Source organism: the organism of the source record quoted next, unplaced genomic scaffold (assembly GCF_019419815.1).
Source record: "Pyrus x bretschneideri cultivar Hongxiangsu unplaced genomic scaffold, Pyrus_bretschneideri_v1 Contig53, whole genome shotgun sequence".
Taxonomy (NCBI): Eukaryota; Viridiplantae; Streptophyta; class Magnoliopsida; order Rosales; family Rosaceae; genus Pyrus; species Pyrus x bretschneideri.
This window is the reverse complement of record NW_025999791.1, coordinates 1,937,049-1,950,525: the sequence shown is the minus strand read 5'-3', so window position 1 is coordinate 1,950,525 and position 13,477 is coordinate 1,937,049. Positions and strand designations below refer to the sequence as shown.

The following is a 13,477-nucleotide window of genomic DNA, read 5'->3' as shown; positions in this document are numbered from 1 at the left end:
AGGAGGAGGAAGAAGAAGAAGAAGAGGAAAAAAAGGAGAAAGGAATTTTTTTTTTGAAAACCATCAACTCCCCTGCGGTAGAAGATGAACGAGGAGGAGGAAGAAGAAGAAGAGGAAAAAAAGGAGGAAGGAAAAAAAAAAAAATTTTTTTGAAAACCCATCAAACCCCAAATCCACCACTCTCATCCATTCTCCACATCCTCTTCCGCACCCATCCTCCACCTTCTCTCTGCACCCATCTTCCCGTCGACGGGATCTGGTTTTTTTTTTTTTTTTTTTTTTTTCTCTCTGGGTTCTAGGAGGGAGAAGAGTGTGGCTGTGGGTGTGGGGGAAATTGAGTGTGGGTGTGAGGGAAACTGAGTGTGGGTGTGGGGGAAGACAAATTGGTTTTTTTTTTTTTTTGTTTGTTTGTTTGTTGGGATTTGCAGGTGGGGGAAGAAGATGAAGATGGGGAGAGGAGAGAGGAGGGAGGAGGGAGGAGGGAGGAGGGAGGAGGGGGGGGAGGGACGAAATGAGGGTTATTTTTTTTTCCCTACTTTTTATTATTTTAATATTTAAAAAATATTAAATAATTATTTTTTAGTTTTTAATAATTTTTTAATAGAAAGTAGGTCTTGAATCAAGCCATGTCAGCCCTTAACAGAAAAACTAACAGAAAAATTGATGGAGGTATGACATTGTCACAAATTCGTAGGATGCGGTATGACATTGTCAATTTTAAAAGATGAGGTATGAAACTGTCGTGACCCCAATAGTTGAGGTAGTTTTTTTATATTTTACCCTATAATCTATTAGTCTGATTTCATTTATTTCCCTTGATTCCTCATTTCCTCGCTGACGATTGTTAATATTTTCAGTGCAGTTATGCAGTCAAGAAGGATGAGATCAAAAGAGTTGCTGATGCTAACCGTTAAGGGGGCCTAATAAAACAGCGATTCAACGACGAGAGTTTTGTCTCCGTTCTGTTTGTTAAGTCAACGGTTAGAACTTAGAACTTGCTGGACTTACCCTTGAACATGAGGGTCTAGGATTCTCTCCTCTCATTTTTCCATCCCCTTCTTTAATATTTTCTATTTTGTCTTTCTCTTTCTATAAAAAATTAATATAAAATGTTGATGTGGCTTAACCGTAATCGTTCAAATAGGAAGGGAGGGAAAAGGAGGGAAGGGGAGGAAAAAAAAAAAGGGGAGAAAATCCTACTCCGAATATGAGAGATGTCATCTGTCCTTTTCTGTCATCCTTTAATTAGTTTTGGATCCTTTAGTTTTATATCGTTGGATGGGAACTTATCCGCTCGATACGAAGTCGCTAAAGCATGCTCCTATTGTAAGATACTTATGAAATTATAAGAGCAACAACAAAATATTAGGATCACGAATTTGATAAACCAAACTACAATAAATTAGTTGTAATTTACTTATCTATAGAATACGGAGGACATGATTTTAGCATTCCTCTAAAACTGCCTATTATAGTCAATAGAGAGACCAAATCACTATTATATCAAAATGTTGTCCCACCAAGGCATGGACAATACGTTTTACTTAATTAGGGTTTCAATTGGTCAATTAAATATATTTTGGTTCCATGATTCAACATAAGTCTTGCACCTACCACCACACCCATATTATACAATCAAGGGTTAAATGGACCATTCTTTATATAGTTCCAAATTGTCAAAAGACAATGCCACCAGAGGAGGGAAGAACGATCTGCCACTAATATACACCCCAATATAAGGGAAAGTTTGATTTGAACACATGAAATATTTTTAATCACTTAAGTTACAAATCTTTTACGTGTGTGTGTGTATATATTTTATAAAAAATGATAAATATTTTTAAGACTTGAAATACAACAAATACAAGCCCCTATATATGTCACTTGCAATTGAGAGGTGAGTTGTTCATTTTTGTATAGGGTTTCAGGGCATTTGTAGGTCAAATTTATATACAATTAAATCATCAAGTTGACACAAAGTATCCGCTATAGCAATTGTTAAAACAAAGATTATGATTATAGGTTTAAACACCGGCAGAGGAAAACTTTATTTTTTTGGGTAAATTACATTTTCATATCTCAAGTTTGGGGTCTATTTCAATTCTTTACAACATCTTTAAAACATTTCACTTTCATACCTTAAGTACTATTTTATTTCAAAAATAATACATCCGTTACATTTTCCATCCATTGATCCGTTAAATACTAACGTGGCTGCCAAATATCTGCTATGTGGCAAAATAATAATAATTTTTTTTTTTTAAAAAAAACCTGAATAAATAAATTAAAAAAAAAAAAAAAAAAAAGCCTAAACCCAGTTCCCCTCCCCCCACCCCCCCCAACATCGACCCACATCCTGCAAGAAGAAGAAGAAGAAGAGGGGAAAAAAAAAATTACAAAACCCAGATCCCATCCCCATCTTCCCATCCCCCCTCAAAACCCCATTCCTGAACCTTCAACCAAAATAACACCTGTCCAACCCGCGACCTTCCCCTAACCTGCCCCTTCCACCCCCCCCGGGCGCTGAAATCCCATCTTCCCATCCCCCCTCAAAACCCCATACCTGAAACTTGAACCAAAATAACATCCGCCCAACCCACGACCTTCCTTCTTCCCGCACCAACCCTCTTCCCTTCTTTACACACCCCTCACTCTTTAAATCCACACCCATTCCACGAACCCGATGATGGCGAGACGAGATTTTTTTTTTTTTTTTTTTTAATCTAGGTTGCAGGTAGGGGGTCGGGGAAAGAAGATGAAGAGATGGGAAGAGGTGGGGGGGGGGGGGGAAGACGAACTGAAGGGGTTTTTTTTTTTTTTTTTTTTTTCTTTTTTTTTTCTAGGTTGCCGGGAAGAAGATGAAGATGGGGAGATTTGGGGGTTGCGGGTTGAAGAGAGGAGGACGAGGAGGATAAGATTTTAGTTTTTTTATTTTTATTTTAGTATTTAGAAAATTTAGGTTTATTTAAAAAAAATAAAAAATTATTATTTTTGCCAGGTGGCAAACATTTGGCAGCCACATCAGCATTTAACAGATCAATGGATGGAAAATGTAACGGAAGTATTATTTTGAAATAAAATGGTACTTAAGATATGAAAGTGAAATATTTTAAAGATGTTGTAAGAAATTGAAATAGACCCCAAACCTGAGGTATGAAAGTGTAATTTACTCTATTTTTTTTTCTCTCTATTTTATCAAAAGCAACAGTTAAATAAAACATTGAAAACAAAACGCCAAGTCAGGATGTAGCTCGTTATGCATGCGAAAGGTACGAGGTTTAATAACCTGCATCTTCATTTTTCCTTTTATTTTTGTTCTTAACATGTTGTTCATTTACTTTTTTCAGGTATCTCATTTTCCAAGTTTTGTTTTGCTCTCTCTATAATTCTTAAGTGAAATGGGCAAACAACTTCCCCTTAAATGTCAAATGCATTTTTTTTTTTTTGTAAAGTTGTCTTGAGGCAGTTGTAGGTCAATCATTTGTAAACATTTATATACAATTAACTGCTTGAGTTGTCACAAGCATCTGTTGTAGCAATGATTAAACCAAATGATAGGATTTTTACCACCTACAAAAGTAGAGATAAAAATACTTGCAAGAGTACAAGGTTATCATAATATAGCAGCTCAAGTAAGGTCGTTTACACATGGATTAATTGAATAATTTGTATTTAAACTAATCATTAACTAATTATTTAGAACAAAGTTTCGAAAAGGTTGATTTTAGAATTTAAAATAATAAAAACGAATTTAAATAAAAATAATTAAATAATTGACAAAGTAAAGAAGGCAAAAGACAAAGGTTTTGGAAAACAATTTAAACACTAGGGTTTTGCTGTCACCATTAACAATCCTATGCAATTTTACCAATTACTTATGAATTTCTTCACACATGCTTTGAAGGTTAGGCTTTCCTAATACATATTTTCCTCATGATGTTCAAGCGAAAATGTATATTTAACATGCAACCTGTTTGAGATATTCATATCCAATCTAAACATGCAAGACTCAATAAGCTTTGTGAAAACCCTTTAAAAAAACCATGCAACCCTTAAGAGCGTGATGTTCGCCTTAAGTGAACTTACAATTACTAATCACAAGAAGCCCTCCTCAATTTCAAGGTGATGTTCCAATAGAAATTGCATCAAATTACTTGTCTGAGAATCCTAATGGTCTCGAATTACTAAGACAATTAGATAGTTTAATCACAGTGATTAATAATTGAAAGCAAGCATGCATCCATTCATAAGCAAATTAATAAAATCACATATTCATGCTAAGGCTTATGGCTTCTCCCTAGCAAACGGAAATTAGTTACGAACAACTATAATAAAAACTAAAGAAAATATATTAACTAGAAAAAAGAATGAAAACACTTTGTAGGTAAAAAGTCTGAAATTCTCCAAAATAATGCCTGCGTTCTCCCCCAAACCCTAATGGCTAAAAAGCATATTTATACTACTAGAAAATAAAACCCTACCTAGAAAAGGTTTTCTAAAAACTAGGAAATTAAATAATAAAAGGATAACTAGGAATTACATTCCTATTCTGACTAGGAAATCTGCGCATCAAACAGATAGCCACGTTTCTGGACCTTTAGGGCTCCAAAACAGGCCCAAAACGACTCAAACTAAAGATCATGACCTCCTATTCAAGTTCAAAGAAGAGCCTAAGTCCAAAATCCATCATCTTCCAGCCCAAAAGTCGCAAATAAGCTCTTCAGCCCAATCTGTCAGCATTGCACGTTGGGTATAAATTAATTCACCACGATCTAATGCTTCGAGATAAAATTATGAAATTTTGACACAATCTTCTTGACAGATTCACGAACCCACTCCAATTGGAATTACTGAAAAATTCCACCGTTTTACTTTTAACTCAAAACAAGTTCGCATGTCCTACATTAAAAGTACATAACAAAGCATCAAAATCTCACCAAAATATACCAAGAATAGGAAGTAATATGTAGTATAAAATCGACTCATCACCAAAGTTTATAATTCCGGTACGAATTCCAGCAGCGGAAGATTTTTCATTTCTTTTTTCTTTTTTATCGCAATAAATAGTTAAATAAAACCATTCAAAACAAAATGCCACATTGGGGATGTTGCTCGCTATGCAAGCGGAAGGCTCGAGATTCGATAACCTGCATCACCATTTTTCATTCTTCCTATCATTTTCGTTCTTAAATGACATGTCATCCATCCACTGTTTTTCGTTTGTCTCAATTTCCAAGTCATCTCCTGATCTATCTCTCCGCTCTCTATAATGACATGAAGTACGGGGTTCGATAACCTGCATTTTCCAAGTTCTCTTCTGCTCTCACTATAATTCTTCAATGAAATAGGGGAACGACATCCCCTTAAATGTCAAATGCAATTTTTTTTGTAAAGTTGTCTCGAGGCATTTGCAAGTCAAGCATTTGTAAACATTTTTATACAATTAACCACTGTTCTAAACATCCCCGCCTAGCCCCACTTAGGCGCTCGGCGCTGGCAACCGTCCTGATTAATACATAGGCGTTTGAAAATTAAGAAAGGGCTTCTAAACCTGCTGAGGCGCCCGCCTAGCCCTTCCAGACCCACCTAGGTTGCATCTCACTTAGACATAAAATAGATAACTTTTATTTTTAATTATAATTTTTTTTCAATAGATTGTAAGAGACTTGTTGAATACTTAAATGAACACACCTTATAGGCTTGTTCCCCATGTTTTCATTATGTTCCAATACTTCATAATATATATGTCATTCTATTTTGTAGTTTATCATCAAAGTATATATATTTTATGTATAACATAAACTTATTTACATGAAATATAATAGATTGACTTAAATCCGCCTAGATGCTAGGCCCCATTCCACCTTCCGACTAGCCTACCGTCTTTTAGAACCTTGATCATGGATGGTCCTATATGGAAAATACCAACATCTTTTATCATTTTGCTCCTACTCCAACTTTGTATGATGCCTCCTCTTGTACAATGGAAAATTCTCTAAATCCTTTTGAAGAAAATATTGGGTTTGTGTGTATGAAAACCGAAATACTAGTTAAAATATGTATAACAAATATTGATAGAGGGGGCTGTTATTGACCAAACTTTTATGACATGCCAAACTCATGTTTAATGCAATGAAGAAACTTCCATCCTTACTAAGCAAGAAATCTTAATGACAATCGAAAAATAATAAAGTAAATACAAATAAACATAATTTTATTTTTTTTATCAGTAAATAAACATAATAGTCTGACATGTTTTAAAGGAAATATACAGTTTTAAAAGATTAATGTTTAGAATAAAATTAATGTCCAATCGTAAGTGAGAGGTTTAAATAGATGAAGATTTTTTTATTTCCTAAAAACATATATATGATATTATCTACTTTAAGGATGGGGTGTGAAAGTGGGCTAAATCTCACGATGGAAATTTGGAGAGAATCCACCTTTGGTGAAAACCAAACCTAAAACCTCTCACTTACAAGTAAAGAGGAATATCACTATACCGTAAATTAGTAAATGAATTACTTATTAAGGAAACTATCCATTACAATCTCTACAAAAAATGGTAAGATTAAATGTAACAAGTTTATTTTATTTATAATTTATTTATTTATTTATTCATTCATGTCATGCTGTTCTAAATTTTAATCCTCTCAAAATGAATAATTATTCTCTTCTACTTTTATTATAATATAAGTGTGTCACTAATACTAAGTGTGATATCTAAATTTGACTCTTATACATAAAGAATTCGATACCTAATTATGGCTACCCACTAAGCTTATCTTAAATCTTCACCATTGTATACATTAAAAATAGGCCTAATTGGTAAAAAAAATAAAAAATAAAAAAAATAGGATTTAAGCTCATGTGATGAAGTCTATTAGGATTACACCCAAAATTAAAAATTCCATCAACTCTCCGTTATTTATTAGCATGTGAGCCACATATATGAGGCTAAAATAGAACTCTCCATTAATTGGGAGGCTACTTATCTTTTTAGCCCCACATGTGAGCCTCATGTGCTTGCAATTAACGGATGATTGATAAAAGTTTCAATTTTGGGCCTACATACTAACAAACTTCACCACATGAGCATAAATCCTAATTTTTTGTTATCACATGGGGTAGCTTCCGATTACCCTATTATCATGGAGACTATTGATCCAACTAAGCCTTAAAAATAACAAAAAGACAGTCAATCATGTGGTTTTACCAAGTCAACCATATGACACAAGGGGTTTCTTTAGCCAACAAGCTTGGGTTATGAATTGGCTAAAAAATGCCCAGGATCTTAACTTGATTAATTCTTTTCTTGAATACAATAATATAATTGAATTAAAGAGTAAAATGGTTGGGTTAAATTAATAATAGGCGAACCATAAAAATTTAGTATCGAATTCGACATTTAAATTCTAGCGAAATAAAATATATATATATATATATATTATTTTTTTTTGTTATGGAGATTTTCATCTCTGAACACTCTCACTTCAATTTAAAAGTTTCTTTGGACACCCCGTTGAAATTTATAATATTTCAAATTTGACCCTAAATTAAAGTTCACTTATTAATATTAAATCAACAAAAAGTGACGGTGCAGCATCCAAGAGGGAAACCTAACAAGCCTCCCGTCCAAATTCTTTGTTCTTCTCATCCAACTACTATTTTGTACAATTGCATTTTCAAATTGCGTTTGTTCAACTCATCATTTATGGTTACCCTAATATAATCTAGAGGCATTGAAAGAGATTGAGGATAAAAGGGGCATGTTGGCGTTATGTCAGTTTAAAAATGCCTTTGGAAGTCTTAATAGGCATTAGGCTCTTTTAAATGAGTTATTGTTAGTGTCAGATGTGTTACTGTTGACTCAGGGCAATAGAAAGATTGTATGATGTAATTGTTAGATCGTAAACTTGTGCCACAAGTAAACAGAGCTTCTAATCAAGAGACCGTGCCATAATGGGGTTCAATCTACTTTAAGTTATTTCTATGCCTCGTTAAGCCAAAGACTTTAAATATTTCTTTGTGTATGCCAAGTGATAATCACAAACCGGTGGAGTCTTGATTTAACTCAGTATGCAATTTTCATATAAATGTAAGAAGATAACGTAGGACAAGTTATATGAAAAGGGAAAGACAGAAAGTAAAGGAAGTTAGACTCCTGTTATATATTCAACAACGAAGTAATAACTTGAACAACAAAGTAATAACTTGAAGAAAATGCAAATTACAAGCAATGAGACAAAAATTAAATTTATTTGGACAAGTCCAACTGCCAATCGGGCAAGTTTTTAATAATAGTAAAACTAAAAACAAAATCTTTTTATTATTTGCTTAATTATGAAAGCATTATACATACATATATATATATATATATATATATATTTAAGAAAGTCATGCATGAATCGGAACAAGCGACAATTTTGAGTGGGCAGCAGTGCCATTTACCAAAATCTAGTGACAAGTTGAGCCTCACACGAATTTTCTCCGCATGAAGAAACTGTATCCAACCTCTACATTTTTATTTTATTGATATAATTGCATTCAAATAAAACATGGCAACCACGGCCACTGACAAGTAGCTGATCAAAGCGACGGAGCTTAGTTAACCATTTTCATTATTTAGATCTCAATTTTTAGATTAAGGTATAAGTTTTTAGGTTTAAGTGTTTTAACTTGAAGATTAGTGATCCGTACGCAAAAACTGATAAGATTTGGAGAAGAGTTGATGTTGTTGCCAAGAGAAAATAAGATTCACAGTAGCTCAAACATGGAGCTCTGCTTCTCTGTTTTATTCATTGGGGAAGAGAAACGACTACGTAGCCAAAACTCATGCAGCTAAGCTTGGGACAGAACCACAAGTCAGCTCAAATCCTAACCATCCATTGGCTTTGAATCAGGATCATAGCTAGGTTATTGTTTGTGGTCTTAGTTTTCAAGTAGTATGTCATATGTTAATAAAAAAGATAATCATCTTAGGGCACCAACTGAATGAACGCGTGTGATTTTGTATTTTATGGGTTGGTGGAGAAATTAGGCCAAAAAAACCATCACAGGGTGGTCCATTGGTATATGAGACGAATTTCAGACCCGTATTCCACATGACACGTCCTAGGGTCGATTCCTGGCACTAGTGAATCACACGATTGTGGCTAGGGGGAGGCCTCTGTATGTCTTCCTGGCCTTCGAAAGGGTGGACTGTCGTGGCGAAGTCACCTACTAGTCATTTAAAAAAAAAAAAAAAACAAGAGAAATTAGGTCAAAAATAAAAGTTTACTAATGCAAAGTCAAATATAAATGAGGACCATCACCTCCACTAGGCGTTAGTTTGGTTAATTTTGGTTAAAATTAAACAACCCAATATTCTTTTGAAGCATATATATATGTAAGTCCTCCCATTTAGTTTACTTACCAAACCACCAATTTTTTTTAACCCATCATCACCTTGGCATTTGGCTTTATCTTTCTTCTTTAATTTTCTTCTTCGTTGGCATGAACGTAGAAATTATGAAGCCATTTTTGTGGGTGTTCCCCATTTTGTTGTTCGTTTCAAACTTACATTATTCTTGTTTTGTTGATGGGGAACCACAAGTTCCATGTTACTTCATATTTGGAGACTCATTATCCGACAGTGGAAACAACAATGGCATTTTAACGTTGGCTAAAGCGAATTATAAGCCCTACGGCATTGATTTTCCAAGAGGTCCAACCGGAAGGTTTTCCAACGGACGTAATTTGGTTGATGTTATTGGTCAGTCGTTTGGTCTTTTTGCACAAAATTTAGTGGCATTTCTTTATGTTAAAAACCCCATAATACTTTGTTTAAAAAAACAAACCCAATACTTAACTTTACATTCAATATATCAAGTAAAGAGAATAGATTCTCCGTTTTTATACGGCATACCCTACTATTTTGATTTTTTATTTTGACCCCAAGAAATAAAGTGGGGTGATGATCCAAAATTTTCACAGTTTTACAAGAATTTCAATATTTGAATTGAGGGTGTAAGACTTATCTGATCTTATCAATTCTTTTCTTTGATTTTTTTTTTTCAATAAATCATGAATTTGTCTAGACATTATTAAATTAAAGATATCATCGAAAACTAACAGCAGCTTGCCAAACAAAGGCTAAGAACAAAAAAAATACAGTGGTAAGGATGCAGATTGCGACTCCTCAATAAATAAAAAAATGGACGTTTTGAATTAGACGCCTCGTTTTTAAATGTTATAGACTAAACATCTATTCCTTTTGCAAATTTGATTAAACATTTTCTCTACAATTTTGGTACTTTAATTTTATTTCATTAGAAGTCTATTCACGTTAGCATTCCCTTTTTTCCTCCTATTTTTATGCATCTCTTATTATGATGATTTAAGATTTTTTTTATTTTTATTAAAATATTTATTTTAGTAAATTAAATAGAATGTAACAAAACTCGTTGTTAGGAATGTTTGATTATAATGGTACATTTAGTTACATGATACATTTAAATTTACGTTTGTTTTCAAAACATAAGTTTTATTATTTTTTGTTCTAATAATGAGGAATTACTTTAATTAATTATTATTATTATTTATAGAAAGAGTCGTTAACAATGTAAAAGTTTAAATTACTTTAATTAATTTTTTTTTCTTTAGAAAGAGTCATTAATCAACGGATAATAACATTTTTGTTAATTCAAAATTATATGATTTATCGTTATTATTTAGCATTATCTACAATAATAAGGATTTATCTCCGATCAACTAAAAGTTGTTCCAGACTTATCTACAAAAAAAAAAAGACTATCTAGAGCATTGTGTATAAATCAAACATATTTTTAAACATTCCAAAAAGATGAATATTCATTTTAATATAGGTTATAATTGGGTACATTTTTTTTCGAGGTTGGTACGCTTCATTTGACGTTGCTACATTTTCATTTAATGTTGGTACGTTTCCATTTGTCGTGAGTGTACATTTAGATTTGAAAAGTTTAAATTTTTAGACTTAAATATAGTTGAAATTATTTAAAATATATAGCGGATATTTAAGTGTAAATTAATTTCAATTAATTTAAAGTATTTCAAGTCTAAGTATTTTAATCAAATGTTTCAAAAGCTTAATCAAAAACTCAAAAAACATAAATGTTTAATTTACAAAAGTCTAAAATGAGGCATTTAATTCTAATTTTCTCATAAAAAAATGTGGGAGGTCCCGGATTTAATACTCCGAACTGGTGAGTCTACTTGTGGCCACGAGCTGGTGAAATTTCCACATAGTCTCTTCGGGTCCGAAAAGGATGGACAACCGTGACTTACCACTAGTTGTCCCCCTTTTTATTGCCAGAAAAAAAAAAATTTATATTCAATATTTAATCTAACCATAAACAACGATCGAATACATTTGTTTTTAATTTCGTACTTATGTTTTCTATTTTGCTTATGAAATTCATGTGTTTTATTTTGTTAACAATTTTAGTTATTTTTGGGTAATTTATAAATCGATTTATTGATATGTTTTTTTTTCTTCTCAAGATTGGTACATTTTTTTTGTATTTGATACATAGAAAAGGAAAAATGCGAGGGGAAAATGGAAGAGATATGATACAGTTTTGGTACATAGATAAGTAATTTATAAGTCGCTTATTTGGTACACTTTTTGGCATAGCAAGTGGTGGACATGACATTCTTTTTCAATACATTATCTCTCGAGTTTAAATCTTCCATTTTAATTATTAATGTAGTAAATGGTATTATCGCTTGTGAAAGAGAAAAAAAAGAAAAAAAAAAAAAAAGGGAAAAACCCTTCTTAGCGTGAACTCATTTATAAATCAACATCATCATGCTAACTAGTTTAACATTTCATTACAGCTGAATTACTAGGCTTTAGTCATTACATTCCACCTTTTGCTACTGCAATAGGATGGAATATACTCCACGGTGTGAATTATGCATCCGGTGTGCAGCAGGTATTCGTGATGAATCGGGACGGAACCAGGTAACTATATAATTTCACAGACTCATTAATTTTTCTTTCTAATTATTCACGTACGTTTTTATTTTTATTTATTATTTTTTATCTTTATGCATGATTTTCCCTGCAAAGTTATGTTATTGGAACAACAAATATCCCTATAATCCAATATTTAAATTTGTAGGGTATGAGAGTAACCTTTAATGAGCAGTTGGTGAATCACCAAAGCATAGTAAGACAGATTGTTTCCCTTCAGGGAAATAATAATTCAGCAACTATTCAATACCTGGGAAAGTGCATATATACAGTTGCAATTGGCAGTAATGACTACATTAACAACTACTTCATGCCAAGGTTATACCCAACTAGCCGCCAATTTACCTCTGAGCAATATTCAGGAGTTCTTATTCAACAGTATTCTGGGCAAATAAAAGTTAGTGGTAAAACTTCGATGTTTCCCGATTCTAGTTTAATTTTCTCTTCCTAGACACGAGCATGCATGTTATGTTGTCAAACTTTTAGTTTAGAAAACAAATAAGGTGAACTCACTGTTATTCAAACCTTCATTCTAAATTCAGAGTATGACGACATACCATGTGAGATACTAGTAAGAGATTAACCTATTCATATTAACTAAAAATATGTTATTTACCTCTACTCACTGAATAACTTACTGGAATGCTAGACGTTGTACAATTCTGGGGCAAGAAAGATAGCCCTTTTCGGGCTCGGTACAATTGGTTCTATACCCTTTGAAGTGGCTATGTGTAATCGCAGCACAAACAACGTCTCTTTATGCTCAGATAACATCAACAGTGCAGTCCAATCTTTCAACGCAAGGCTTCAATCACTTGTCGCTGACCTTAACAGCAACCTAACCGACGCTAAGTTCACTTATATAGATTTCTACGGGATTGGATTATCCAGTGCCGCTGCATCTCTTGGTACGTAACTATTTTCTTATATACTTTCTTTCGCTTGGTATTTAACATAATTAATCTCAATTAGGGTGGAAAATAAGTGTAGAGCTTTATCAGTTGTTTGGTATTTCAGGTTCTGTGATTTTTGATGCGCCATGCTGTGAGGTGGTACGTGAGACCGGGCTATGCGTTCCCTTCAATACCCCATGCCAAAACAGGACTCAGTATTCGTTTTGGGATGCAATCCATCCAAGTGAGAGTTCAAATGTTGTTCTAGGCGGAAGAGCATACAATGCCACGCTTCCTACTGATGCTGTTCCATTTGATATTAATCAGCTAGCTCAAGCGTAACTGCGTGGTAAAAATGAAGAGAATAATAAAGTTTCTGCCACTTAGTACTACATTATAGTGGTAATATCATTTGTTTCAAAAAAAAAATTAAAGGTTCTTGGCTCCTTGTGGAATATATATTATAACAAAATAAAATACAACCTTCCACTGTCATTGCATCGCAGTTGTAAATAAATACACTACCCTGATCCCCTTTTTTTTTTCTTTTTTGTAGGAAAATTTAATAGTAGCCCAACTTAATTAA

At 33.1% G+C, this 13,477-nt stretch overlaps 1 pseudogene; it reads left to right on the top strand.

The window, feature by feature from the left end:
* The first annotated feature begins 9,098 nt into the window (after window positions 1-9,098).
* Window positions 9,099-13,233, top strand: LOC103968055 (annotated as a pseudogene).
* Window positions 13,234-13,477: the final 244 nt, after the last annotated feature.